This window comes from Glossina fuscipes, unplaced genomic scaffold, assembly GCF_014805625.2.
Source record: "Glossina fuscipes isolate IAEA_lab_2018 unplaced genomic scaffold, Yale_Gfus_2 148, whole genome shotgun sequence".
Taxonomy (NCBI): Eukaryota; Metazoa; Arthropoda; class Insecta; order Diptera; family Glossinidae; genus Glossina; species Glossina fuscipes.
Genome location: NW_023998491.1, coordinates 1,203,755 through 1,218,635, shown reverse-complemented (window position 1 = coordinate 1,218,635; position 14,881 = coordinate 1,203,755). Strand labels below are relative to the sequence as shown.

Genomic DNA, 14,881 nt, shown 5'->3' with positions numbered 1-14,881 from the left:
TGTGATCATAATTCACTGGATCCAGAAATTGAGAGAAGTTGAAGGTATCTTTATAATTTTACTGCTAGTAAGAAGACGGTAAACCAGGGGCAATGAAATGAAAAAAAGGCTATAATGTAAAATAATATTATTTTCAAGAGAGAACAAGCTTCGACTTCATGGATTAAAATCGGGGGCTACGGACGACTAGAATGTTGGTGTCAGGGCAGTTTTTAACATCCCTGATAAATAAATTATTTTTTCTCTCTCTCCTAACAAAAAAATTAAGCTCAATCATTGTGATCATGATTCACTGGATCCAGAAATTGAGAGAAGTTGAAGATATCTTTATACTTGTACTGTTAGTAAGAAGGCGGTAAGCCAGGGAGAATGAAATGAAAAAAGGCCTTAATCAAAATAATATTATTTTCATTGGAAAACAAGCTTCGACTTTATGCGAACGCAAGATTAGAATCGGGAGCTACGGGCGACTAGAATGTTGATGTTAAAACAATGGTTAACATCCCAGATATATAGATAAATTTAATTGCATGATGAAATTTGGAAAGAGGCCGTCTTCCGTTTCATGTGATTGTGAATCTTTGAACATCATTTAATCTCAAGCATTGCATATTTATTTTTGATTGATGTGAGAATACAAACTAATTCTGTCGCTTTCTTCTATCCTATGCCTCTTATCCTCTTATATTCATTATCAGGGTAAAAATATAAAAAAAAAAAAACAGAGAGGAAAACTAAAATATTTGCATAAACTTTGAAGAATTTGACAGTCGGTTGATGATCTGGCATTTGAGAGGGACAACATTAGTCAAGGTAATTTTAATATTTAGGTTGACGGCGACCGCTTTCGATCCCCGCACAAAAAAAAAAAACTTAACCATGATAGTCATGAAGCGCTCCTCACAGCTGTTTTACTTAATTCTTGTTTTCTTTGTCTTTTGTTTTGTTTTTCAAATTGTTGCTGTTGTTGCACATTTACTTAATATTTCAATTTGCAAAGAGAGTATCTATGCACCTCAAGGTATAGCACGCTGACCATGACTTATTATTTGCGTATGACACACTTATTGCAAAAAGAAACACAAAAAAAAAAAAAAAAAAAAAAACATTGATAATAATAAGACTTTGATTGTATGGGAAATTATTTTATATTCATATAAAATATATTTAAATTAAAGTAAACATCCATCGCCTACCTCAATATTATGCATACCGTTTTTCAAAAATCATACGTGCCATCGATGTTTTTTGTTATCGAAATTTATAAAGCGAGTGGTGAAAGAAAAAGAAAAAAAACACAAAATGAAACTCAAATATCTTTCCAAGTTTAGTCCAAGATTTTTCATTAGATACAAGCAAGTAAGCAGTGTCGCTACAAAAGTAAAGCCTTCTAAAAAAAAAAAGGCTAAGCTTTAGTAAAGTCTTGATTTCAAACGAAAACCTAACCCGAGACGGCTTCAAATTGTGTTTGCTGCCGCGTTGATCAATGACTCGATAATCAAATCTGTAGAATGGACTCCTACTATATATTATGCTTTCGTACTATATGCCATGTTATTTCTCTCCCGGATTTCTTCTTATCGCAGTAACGTTATACGCAAATTTAATAAAAGCACTTTTTCTTCTTCTTCATTTTCTTCTCTTAAAGCGACATTGTCTTCAGAATAATTTATTCGTTCGTTAATAAGATTTCTTTTCGGAATTTTGGTAAACAAATAAAAACCAAAACATATAATAAATAAAATGAAATTCATACACACAAACAAATGTAGCGAGGGTTCAATGAGACTTGAATTTTTATTATTTATTCAAAGAAATTAACGCAAAAATTGTCGAAAAAAGAAACATAAAAAAAAAAAAAAAAACAATTTTATGAATTCGTTTTCTTCATTAAAGAATAAAGGCATTTAAATAGATTATAAAGACTTGATAATATTGAAAGGCGGTGATAGGCGGTCGTAGCAGTCTTAGTCGGCATCTATGGTATCTCTCGTGGTTAGGATCAATTAAGTGATGTTTTCTTTATTAGTGAATCGCAATGATTTGTTTCCTTTTCCCCAAAGCTTGGGAGTAAGCTTAAAACTCATATTTGCTATTAACTGTAAGTTATAGATATTTTAGGTACTTCGGGCTTGGTTGTGGGCGCATGTTCGTCCATTTGAAAATTTCAGCCTTCCTCCTTCTTAATTTTCTGCGATCGTGACACCGATGCGCGGTTAAGTCGATGGACTTCATTAGCTAATTGTATAAGTAAATGGCGCTGCAAACGAAAGTATCCACGTTTTGCGGGAAATGTGTTCCTAAAAGCCGACCGACTGACCCTTCTTCATGGTTCCAATGTCTTTAGACAGCCTAAGGTTAAAGTTCCCATAAAGTTGAACTTATCGCTTCATTGAGAAACTGTTGAAATCGCAAACATAGTTGCTATCGCTTGATGTGCCGATAATTGAACAAGAAACTGAATGTAATCTATTGTTATATAACAACTGTGCGTTTTCACTTCTTTTTCTAGCTTGTAATTAAAAAAAGCAAAAAATATGCATTGCATGAAATGCAACTGAGTTAAGAGATTACAAGTAAGAAGAATTAAGTGCATTTACACTTATACATCACTTCACACTTATCTATCTATTTTATATGTGAGTTTGCAGTCTAGTTTGGGCAAAGTACTCGCTGGACTCGAGTAATAGTTTAGGTGGAGAGCAGTTTGCTATTCCTGCACATCGGCTCCAGCACGATAAATAGAACATTCTAGAGCCGATACCAGAATTATCCAAACATACTTTCCTCATAGTGGCCGCCTAATGATCGTGTGGGGTCTACCTCTTGTAGTATGAGCAGGATTAGTTATCTTTCATTCTATTAAATACAAATTTCTATATCAGGCTACGTGTATTCTCGAGGGACAAACAGATTGTAAGGTAAGGCGGTCTAACGGCATTCATTTGAATTTGTTCAACTGGCTTGATGTACATCGGGAAAGTGACGCTTTGTGGTGCTTGCATGTTTTCTGGATGTCGGTTCGTACTGATTTCGCTGAGGATATGCAAATACTGAGTGCTTGATTTCTTGCATATATATATATATTAAAAATATAAAAAATGTTTATTTATAATTTAATCACATTTATTATTTTTTTTTTTTTCGTTAATAATTTCCCAAAAATTGTTAAACTGACAAAAACAAAAAAAATTTTAAACGAAAAATCGGAAAAAAATTTGTTTTATTATTTAAAAAACAAAAAAAAAATGAAATAACGATTACAAAAAAAAAAAAAATTAAACCAAATTCGAAATTCACATTACTCTTGCTTCTCCTAATATTGGATACACGGCATCTATGAATATTATTTCTGGCTGATGTTGTTCAAAAATGTAAGTAATAAAAATTTTATTATCATTTTTAAATTAAAAATTCCAATTTACTTTTTTAATTATCATTTTCATATTTGGATGATGCTTTTTTATATCAAATTCGGGATCAATAAAGTTATTATATGTTTTTTGCTTGAACCCTATGGGCAGATTTCCAATTTTGTACTGGGTTTAATGATTATTGCATGTGGTTGCGGCGCATCTGTCTTTTGCCTTTGATGCATTCACTCTATTATGGATTAATTGAATTACTTTTATATTTGATGTATACGTGGATGTATAGAAGTACACCGGTCCCTTGCTTGATTGCTTTCCGTTGCTTACTCTAGAACATTCCGACCTTTGGAGCACTATTCGCTAGCTCTAGTGATGCATTGTGAATTTGTCTCTTTCCTGCACATTTCCTAGCATACTTTCATAGGGCATTCAAAGTTCGGCTTAAGCGAAGTGAGTTGATTCCTTGTTTAAACTTCACGCTCATAGCACTCAAAAAAACTTTCCATACTGAACTGGATTGAATTTTAAATTAAGTTCCGATTGAAATTTACTTTCGTTAATGACATCATTTCTCTCTGAATATGTTTCTACTTGTGTGTGCACACATCTAATGCGTACAAAATAACCAGAATTGTTAAATCACAAGTAAGAAAATTACACTCGGTCGTGACCAAATCTTTTATGCCCATCACCGTTATCCTAAAAAAGACGAAATAATTGAAAGAACTAAATTTTCATGATCAATAGCACGAAGTGTGCGAGGCTGACTTTTTCTTTCTTCAAAATAAGAGTTTTTGCCGCATAGATGTGTGGACGTTATGGGCACGTTCTTCCAAAAGTTTGAGTCGCTTGCAAATTCTTTTGCAAATTTGTAGGCAATACTTTCATTTTCCCTAACGGGAGTATATTTACCACGGATACTGCACATATGCGCAGACGCATAGACAGACATGTTTAGGTGCATCTTATATTTGAAATTGGCCAAGAATTTATATACCTTGAAGCTTGTTTCTGAGCATTATAAAGGTATGGCAAAATTGATACATTACTATATTGCGTAGGTGTGGTCAACTTTTTTATTTTTTCACAGGCACTACAGCATCGTCCATAAAATACGCGTTCAAATTTTTATACATTTATCTGCTATAGTTATAAATAGCGAACAAGAAATCAATTTTTTATTCGTTTCGAAAAGCAGGAGTTTTCATTTTTCGTGGTACTGTGGCCGCGTCCTTCAACCGATTTCGGCCATTTTCAAAACCAACCTGCGTACAAAAACATTCAATGTGTCCGCCAAATTTGAAGTCTATAGCTTCGTTTTTGTGGCCAGGAGAATGTTCAATTCAGACATAACTCAGACGGACAGACGGTTGACAGACGGCCTAAATCGGTTCAGAATTTGATGCTAGCCAAGAATATATATGCTTTGTGGAGTCTCTGATGTTTTCTTCTAAGCGTTGCAAACGTTTTGACAAAATTAATATACCTTTTATCCTTCGATGATAGGTATAAAAAAAAAAAATAATAATTTATTCATTAAAATTTATTTTCCTCCCTTCAAAGTAAACACTATCGCGCAAACGACAATCACACAAGCGCTCGGACTTGTCCTTTAGAAATTTATGGTGGCCTAGTTGATATGTCGCCTTCGATTTGTTTTCATGATATCAACGGACACGAGACGTTCACTTCAAACGCTCTTCACATAAACTTGAATTTTTCGTTAAAAAATCTCGTGCAACGATAGCTTTGATGAATGGATTTGAAACACGTTATCATTTCTTAAGCCATCTAGTATTTATAGCTTACTTTAAATGAATCTATGTATTGTTAAATTTTTAATGGAATTAATTTAATTAATGATTTTAATCATTAAAAAATTTATATAAAGATTTCACATTTCGATATATTGCAGAATTATTGGGCGGCGTGATTGACTTTTGTAAATTTTTTGTGAAGATAAACGAGCGAACTGTTACCGTCTGTCTATTGCACTTTATGAGTAAAGATCAAAAAATCCCCACAGCAGACGTGTTCGCTGTTCATAGTGCATTGTAGATGGATGCTTTAACTGATTTGGGCCAATTTCGGTGTTAACCTGCTCAAGCATCAGCTTGTCAAGATTGATATGAGGATTTTCGCGCGAAAGCCTCATGAAATTTTTAATAGGACCAAGCTAAAAGCCTTCTTATAATTGGTTTAGCGATACGATAGACGAAAGTTTTTTCAGTCACCATCCTTAAAGGATTCTTTCAATCATTTTCCTACAGCAAGAGTTGAAAAGTATTAAACAAAATAATAAGGAAAAAATGGCGCCTATAAGTGCTCATAGTAACAAATTATACTCGAATCAAGCACTGCGAAGAATATTATGAACTTGCAGACGATGACGATATATTTTACCCTCAAAAATTTGAGGTTAATGTATGAAATCATTCCAAGAGGCGAAAAAAACGAAGTTTAAGAGAAGCATCGGTTCAAATTGAGCTTTAAATTTTAAAGAGTTTATCCTTTAATATGAGAAAAAAAAAACGCAAGGGGAGTGCGTCTGTGTCCCTTTTCTGCTTTAAGTCTCCCTTCTTTTTAAGCAGTGTAAAAAAGGTACGAAAAATATGTAACAGAAATGAGCAAAGTGCGAAAAGATTTAAATTTTTAATACTGATCTATGATGCTTAACAATGATCGGAAGAGTTGTATGTATTGTTGCTTTCTTCTCTTCAATTTCCTTACGTTTACTACTGAGATCATTATCACTCTACTATCCTTAGTATTACTGCTAAAATTAAGATTAATTAAAGATAACTTTTTTATTTATTCATTGACGCTTATGTAGCTTCGAAGCCATTATGGCCTATTATAATAGATTACAATGTCCTATTATAGGTGCAATAATATAGTAAAGTAATACAAAATTTTCTAAAGGAAAATTTAAGTTAAAGAGAACACAAAATAAATAAATAAAAAGGAATAAGCAATAAAAAAGAAACAGGCAACAAGAAGGTAACCAGAGTAGTATGAAAGGAAAGCGGCAAAAGTTAGAAGCCTATGTTTGTAAGTGAGATAAGAGCATCTTAACTGTCGCAACTTTCTAGGCCGGAAATTATAAGCCCTTACAATTCTTACCTGAGAGGACTTGGTTAGAGAACACGTAACTTGAGGAATCAACAGAAGGTGATTGCGAACTTGCCTACTGGAAGAATAGAGATTAAAAAGCTCCTAACTCGGTTAAGGAGAAGTGCAACTTTAGTAAAATGAATGAAAGAATAACCTAGAAAACCTAGTACTTAACATGAGATAAGATCCTACCTCCTCAAGGAGAATAGATAAGAACTTAATTTCCTTAGATTTGAAGTATCCATGGAACTGTAAACTTCTAGGGCATAAATTATAAGCAGCATGATTAAAGCTTTGACCATTCTAATCTAATTAGATTAGATTCATGCAATACTTCAACGAAGAGGAACTTCACAAGTGAAAGAGAAAACTTCACAAAATGCTTCGCTTAAAGCAATGTTTGACGTATAAGCCTTTGTACCTGCTATCAATATAAGAGTGGAAAAGAGGAACGATGTAGAAATTTGTAATCCAACAAGTTGAAAGAGTAGGGGAAATTTATACGGTAATGTCACAAAAGCTTTGGCCCTGCATACGTATGAAAATCTCTTGCTCTTTCAACCACACAAGAGAGATGAGAAGCGCAACAAATACCTTTAAACGGTAGGGTAAGCAAGAAGGGAAAAATGGACATTTTGCATGTCCTGCGCATTAGAAGTTATTTAATGCGATTAAAAATGACGTAGCTGTTATGTTGTCAACGTTTCCTATATGAGTACATCACACACACATTATGTACTTACATTATATATAAAATACTGAAAGTTACGTATACTTTCCATATGGTATTTATTTATTTGCTATAGAATCTGGGTTTCTTACATACTTGTACGTTTACGGCCGAACATTCCTATACCTATACATAGGTGAATGTGTATACAAATAGGTTGTAAACATTATTAACTAGGTTACTGCAGTTTTTTTTTTTTTTTTTTTTTTTAGTGAAAATGATAGGAAATTAGAAAAAAGAATAATATTCTACTACAGGAAATCTGCAATTTTATGTTCCTGAAAACGAATTACCAAAAAAAAAAAAAAAAGGAAAAGGCTAAGAGAACCGATGAAGCTGTGTTAAGGCTAAAAATTACTTTGATAATTCAATAATTATTTATAAATTATTTCGCAACAAGATTTGCTTTTCAATTTTTAAAAAAGGAAATTATCGATGCTTGTAACACGTATTTCAGTATAAGCTGAAATGTCGCTTAACGCATAGTATGAATGAAGGGGTATGCTGACATGGAAGGAAATAGTTTTGAATAGAATAGTAAAAAGGTGATTAGCATAAAAAATAGAAAAAAAAAAAAATATATAAATGAAAATAACATAGAAAATAACATTAACGACGATAGTAAAGCGGTGAAGAAGTGAGTAGCGAAGAGAAAAATAACAAAGTCCAGAATAACATTGATTAATATGGAATAGGAAAGCTTAAAATGGTATAAAATATAACAACATAGAGCATAGAGCAAAATAGTATAGAGTAAATTAGCATTTAATAGCTTAGAATAATCGCCCAATCACATAGTAACAAAAGAATGTGATACATGGAATAGAATGGCAAAGAAAAGAATAACATCAGAAACAGAAGAACATAGAAGGCATTCACGATGGTAATGCGAAGAATACGAATACAATGGTGTTACATAGAGCATAGTAGCATAAAAGAGGATGGAATAGAACAGCATCACATGGAATAGCAGATAAGGAAACTCTATAGAATGCAAAAACTAACAGCCTATAATGGAAATACGATCGCTTTGAAAAAATTGAAAAAAGTTCATAAGTAGCGACAAAAAGCGAAGACTAGGACTTTTCTAGTATACTGAGTGCCATTCTTACTCAACTTTGCGATCATTTTAATAAAAATTGTGCCTTCCATTCGACTGAATCGTTTTAATATGCAAGCGAAGACTTACTAGATATATTCAAATGTTAGGTAAAAAAATTGAAATAATTCCATTGAATCTTTGAAAATTTATGTGAATAGAATAAGCAACAATTTATGATTTTTTTGCCTGTACTTAGCAAACAGAGTAAACAGGGAAGTGGTTCCAATTAATTCAAAGACGAGCTCATAATATAATACATAACTGTTTAGCTATTTAAAATTTACCGCAATATGAATGCGGTTTCTATTTTTTTTAGTTTCTTTTAAAGTTTATAATATTTTATTATTTCAGCAATTTTATGTGCGACTTATATGGAGGGAAAAACTCGCGTAAAACACGAAAGAAAATACAAGTTGGATGAAAAGTAAGAGGAGTGCAGGAATTAGTTTAACATAGATCAGCCAGGTTTCATATCTATTTCGAGATCTTCCATAAAAAGCTCTCCTCCGAAAAAACTGGTTACATGCTTCTCCTACCCATAATCCAATAAGGAGGAGTATAATCATTTTGTCAAATCGTTTGCAGTGCGCAGAAAGTAGCTTCAGAGATCCCATAAAGTGCATGTACTCTTGACAAGCATCAACTTCTAAATCGATTTAAGCAAGTCTCTCTGTTCGTCTGTATATATATTCATGATCAGCATTAAATTCTAAATCGACTTACGAACATATTCATCTGTACGTCTCTCCATCTGTGCGTTTGACACCACAAAGTATATATATTCTTGGTCAACATTAAGTTCTAAATCGATTTTGACATATTCATCTGTGCATCTGTCCGTCTGTGCAATGTCTGTTGCAGACATTTTGACAGAGCTCTTGAGCACAGAATATATATATAGACTATTAATCAATATCAATTTTCAGTTTACGAAATCATGTGTCTGCTTCTTCCTGTCTGCGACTGCGGACTGATGCAGATTCCACCATTCGCGATTATTAGGATGTCGGCTTCGAACTTTGCAAAAACATGGAAGGTTCTGGTTGATATGGAAAATGGGGGAAAATTATCAAAGAACACGCCCACAATGCAACATAAAATTTGAAAGTCAAAAGTTTAACTTGTTGTTCATTATTTGTATGCTACGACAGATGTAACGATGAAAATTTCCGCACATATTCAATCGGTGATCCTGTAGCACTTCTATTCTTTATTCAATACTATAGTAGAGTAATGAAATTTTTGGGTTTTTTTTTTTTAATCGTTCAGAGTGGAATATAAATTTCTTACTTGGTAGGAAGGCAATTCGATGAAAAATATTATCTTAACCTGGCAAGTGAATGTGAAAAATGTTGAAAGAGATGGACTCAGTTTTCGGAGAACCTTAGAAGAAAGGGACATTACAAGAAATAAAACTTTCGTTCCGGCAGCACTATATCGTGTTGTTTTAATTTTACAAATGTATGATCAGATCATAATCATTTTCATAGTTTCCATCTATCCAATGTCGAATAGACCATGGCATGAACTATGCATTTTCTTTTCTTATCTGTCCATTTAATAACTATTCTCTAAATCTAAACAAGTGATGGCTATAATCCACCTTCATAAATGTCACGACAGAGGTTACGAAAATTATTATTCAATTATTTTATAACAGATTTGGTTAACAACCGATTCGAGTGAAGTAAAGCCGAGAACAATATTAAGCTAGGAATAAACATTTGAAATAAATTGACTTTTATTTAGTAATGCATCTCATTTAAATTAAAAATTAAATTTAAATTTTTTTTTCAAAATTTAGTCTAGGTTTTTACATTAATAACCTTCTAGGTGACGACAGAACAAATACTAATCATGTACGATGAAGATTTTTTCTTTTTGAAAACCATATATTACATAAATATTACTTGACTCTAAACAATGCATAAAGTGCGACTGTCTACTGCTTATACTTCGTGCGGAGACCTCTCAGCGTTTGTATGAATATAAAAATAAATACAGAAAACACGCAAACCCGCTACGCCATGAAATGTGAATAAAATGATGTGAAAACAAAAAAAAAAAAAAAAAAAAAACCCGTCAAGTAACGTACATAAGCGAACAAAAGTATTTGCCAGAATTATAAGTTGTATACATGAGGTGCGTAACAGCCATATAATAATAGTTACAAAACAGTGTAAATACTTATGTATATAAAAATACATAATACTTAAGCGTATTTAAAATAGTTTTTATACTAAATAAGTAAATAATCTACGTTTTATTCGTTTTAGGAAATGACCATGATTAGTGGCATAGAAATTTCTCGAGGTTAACAGATTTTAGAATGAGATAAAACAGTGTTGTTCACAGAGAAATGATAGTTTGAGCAGCATTGCTCCAAACAAAGGTGTGAAGAAAATTGAACACTGTGTGTGAAAGTTTAAGTGAAACTATTTGTTGCTCGACAATCTATAGTGCTCAAGTACAAGCAAGCAATTCTTGTTCATAGTGAATACCTTTTACATGCCCACGGGTTTATATATAGATGACTTCAATTGCATATTTTCTTTTATTTTTGAATATACATGTGTAACTGGCTGCTTACGTTTTTCTCCGCACTGTATTGTGTGTTAAATATTTCTAAAAAGAAAAAAAAAAAAATCCTTTTTAGTATATTATGTCCTCATTGCACTTTTTTTCTCTTGCTCGGCTTTAGGTTGTTCACATTTCATGCCAAAAGAAAATCAATATTATTTTATATGTGTGTAGGTGTCTGCTCTAAAGCTATTATGAGTAAAGTTTTCAAAATCATGTGCTTTGCGGTACCTTGTCAGTTTATTTAGGCCAATAGTGGTTTCAATCTCTTGACAGTTATTACAAAATGTTTTCATTTCATGCAATTCTATCTAATGGTAGATGAATGAAACAGACTTGTATGACGTCCGTCTCCCCATGTTCGCATTCTCTTCCGTATGTTGATGACAGACAGATAGAAGGTGATGGCATATTTTTTTCCTTTCCACTTTGTAATATATATAACAATTTTGTCATAAAATCCATTGGCACGAGATTTTGTGTCGAATTGATTCTCTCTTGGTTCGCTCACAATAATCAAAGGTACACATGTAAGATCAAAAATCGAATCTTTAATGTTTAGTCTGTGCGTAATAACCTTCACTTTTCCGTTATATTATTGCGCGTGCTTATGCACGCTACTCTTTACATTGAGGGGTATATGACCGGACCACTAGCCACAAGAGAAAACAGTGTTTTTCTTATAATTTTTTTCTGACCCAAGGAATAGTCACAGTAAAGATTTTCAAGATTCTTAAGTTAGGCAAACTCTAAACAAAACACAATATCTTACGACTTTTGACGTCTCTCTGATGTTGCTTCTCATACGTCTGCAAGTGTAACATTAGTTTAAGCCAAAGGTAAGCATAGCTTGATCCAATCCAATTATACGATTGCATGTTTGCATTGCCTACGCTTGCAACATAATCTAAATTACTTACTCGAATTTTCTGAACATGAACAACACTAACAACCTTCACCTGAAAGTGAATTTTCGTAAATTCGGGCGCTTCAGTTAGCCGATCGAGACCATTTTTCCATTGTCTTTTTAGCTACCTCTAGGGAAAAATTATTGTATTTAGTCAGTAGTTAAATTTACTAAGCTGTTAAGAGCTGTCAGTCATGGCTCTTGGACCATTTGGGTGGTCTGCTTGTCGTCAAATTGAGGACGTTTGTGGGCTAAGGTAAATAAACCTTTAAGCGAAGTTGCGGGTCATTGTCTCCAACAAAGTCAAACCCATTGTATCTCTGTGTCTATTTTGGGCGTGGTTGATTCCGGATAGTTGCCGTTTGTCCTTCTGCCAGACTTTATTATCAAGTGAGTATGCCGTTTCGTCGTTTTTGCCGTTTTCGGCATAATGAGCCTTAAGGCAGACAGACGTTTTTCTCTTCACTGACGAAGAGTATACGGTATAGGCTCTGTGAGATTTTGCCTCATGCCTCTCTACGTGAGTTGCAAACGTCAGCACATACTCTGGTACATCCTTCCATGCTGCATTATACAACGGTGTACAAAGTGATAATGATTCATAATGAAAATATTTACTTTATGCCTTATGCTTATTAAATTCTTGCGCAACACAATACGTGGTGAGAATCGAAAGAAAAACTAAGACAAATATACATAATTTCCTTTTGCTACCTATTTACTATTCAAAGTCAAAGTGAGACAATTCGTAAAATCTTTTTGTTTTATTGTTATGAATGACCTTGGGCACATAATCAAATTGAGTCATTCACTTACTTATTATTACACATTCATTTACGAAAAAAAGCATTCATTAATATTACAAATGGGTTTTTGGCTCGACAAGCTCTACCTTTTGCTTGTTCGAATCGTTCATCTAGAGCGATGAAAGTGAAAATGCTTTAACTTCGAGAATATCAATCAAATCGAAGAACATATGTCCGTCGGAACAATCAAAGAACAACTTAACCTAAGAAATTTGTAAGCAATGCTTAACTGCTTGGCATAATATATATATAAATATATATTAATATAACGGCGGGTTAACTTTTAATCACCAGATAAGATTAAAACTTTCTAAACGCACTCACTGCCAGTTAATTTTTTTTGCCAATCGCTAGTTTACACTGCTAATACGCTACCAAGCTGATTAAACTCCAGAATATATTTATGGTAAGTAAAGCACAGTTTCAAGCATTTTTATGCTTTTCTGCATTCAAATTTCATTTCTCTCTTGCATGATATCATTGATTTTTTTCTTGGTCAAATAAGAAGAAAAAAAAGTGTTAAATTTCAAACAGTGCGCCTTCAAAAGACATTTCGATGTGTCTGATGAGATCATGATAATAAAAAATTTATTATTAGTCAACTGTTTATTTTTGCACAAACCACCGATAATAGAAGTTATACTAAGAACTTCAGAGCCGTTTGAAACATGCAGCACTCTTTAATAGGAGAGGATATGCAAGGGATGCAAATTTTAGCTAACGGCAAGTTCTATAGAAGAGGTGGGCAAATCTTGGGTCAAGCAGTGCAACAAGTACTTTAAATACTTCTTCTGCGAACCGCCAAATTTAATACACATTTACCAAAACCAGCGACAACGAACTCTCTGCTTTAGTAGTGTAGTTAGCATAACGAGTCCCCCATGCCAACAAACTGTCTACCCTAAGTGCATTTATATATTTCGTAAGTAAAGTTGTAGGGGCTACAGGCTTCTCCGTGAAACGAAACACAAAATTTCAATTTGATTAACTCTTGTTTAGGATTGAAAATTCAAGTTAATCAAGTACAAAAGTGATCGAATGCAAACGCGTCTCGCATTAATTCAAACAAAAACACTTCAGCCAATGCTTTGAGATTAGTTTTGTCCTTTTTCGTAAAGTAAAATAGAAATAAGAATTTTTACACTCATTACCTAAAAATGAGAGGCGAGAGGATTCAGAGGTCTCAAAAAGTATATATAAATATTCTTGAACAGTATCAAATTTTGGATTGAGTTAAGCATGTCCGTCTGTCCGATTGTCTAATGTCTGTTGTAAAAATTTTGCTCGCCGCAAAATAAAAGCTATCGACTTCAAATTCTGAAAAACATTTGACATTCTTGCACGCAAGTTGGTATTGAAAATGGTCCAAATAGATCGCAGGACATGCTTATAGTATCAAGTAAACTAAGAACACCTCTATTTGTTAGTTTTTTTTTTTTTTTTTTGCTCACTACTCATATCCTATAGCAGTGAAATGTAATAAATTTCTTGATTTCTTGACCATGCCTAAGTCTAAGTTTTATTCAAGGCTTTTAAGGCGAGCGGAGACAAGCTTCGAAAACCCCATAGTGTATATAAATTCTTGCTCAATTTCATATTCGACTTGCACGTAAGCTTGCCCATCTGTTCGTCTGCCAAGCTGTGCAGTATCCGTGGTACACATTCTGTCGCTTGCAAAAAACAAGAAGAGGTTTGAAAATGGCTCAAGCAAGTCAAAGAACACGCCTATACAATGTCCGCTCGTCTAAACCACAACCAAAACTTAAGACATCATTGGTTTTCGTGCCTTTTTTTCGTTGCTCATAGCGCACAAAAGAGAAATGATATAAATTTCCAAAAAAAATTAATTTATTCCACAAAAATAGAATATATTAGCCACGCCCACAAAAGATTATAAAGCATTGCAAATTTATTTTTTTCCTTTTTCTCAATTTTTTATAAGATAGTGATATTGGGTACAAAAGATTCGATGACAATCGAATATAATTTTCTTATTTTTTAATGCTCGACGCATTTGTCGATTTTTGCTTTTGTTATTTAATCCGTTTTGAAATTAAGAAAAATTGTTTATTTTCTCTTGCATTTTTGACAGCATAGCATAATTCACAAGTAGTGGTATGATTACGTAGCTGCAGGAACGACAAGAATATATATATAAATATATATATATATATATATATATATATGTGTTTTGATTCTTGTGTCGATTTATTACTCTTCTATCCACAGCCCAGTATTTAATAAATGAAATGGCATTTCAAGAAAATGTAT

The 14,881-nt window shown here is 33.0% G+C and overlaps 1 protein-coding gene across 2 annotated transcripts in view; it reads left to right on the top strand.

The window, feature by feature from the left end:
* The window catches only part of LOC119641413, a 47,303-nt gene that overhangs the window by 1,640 nt on the left and 30,782 nt on the right, over positions 1–14,881 (top strand). Inside the window, exon 1 of one of the 2 annotated variants that reach the window (XM_038040068.1) lies at positions 3,233–3,374. The exons of the other annotated variant lie outside the window; for it this stretch is intronic. The gene's annotated coding sequence lies outside the window, so the exon portion shown is untranslated. Of the gene's footprint in view, positions 1–3,232; positions 3,375–14,881 lie in introns of those variants that run through there. 2 annotated transcript variants of the gene reach the window in all.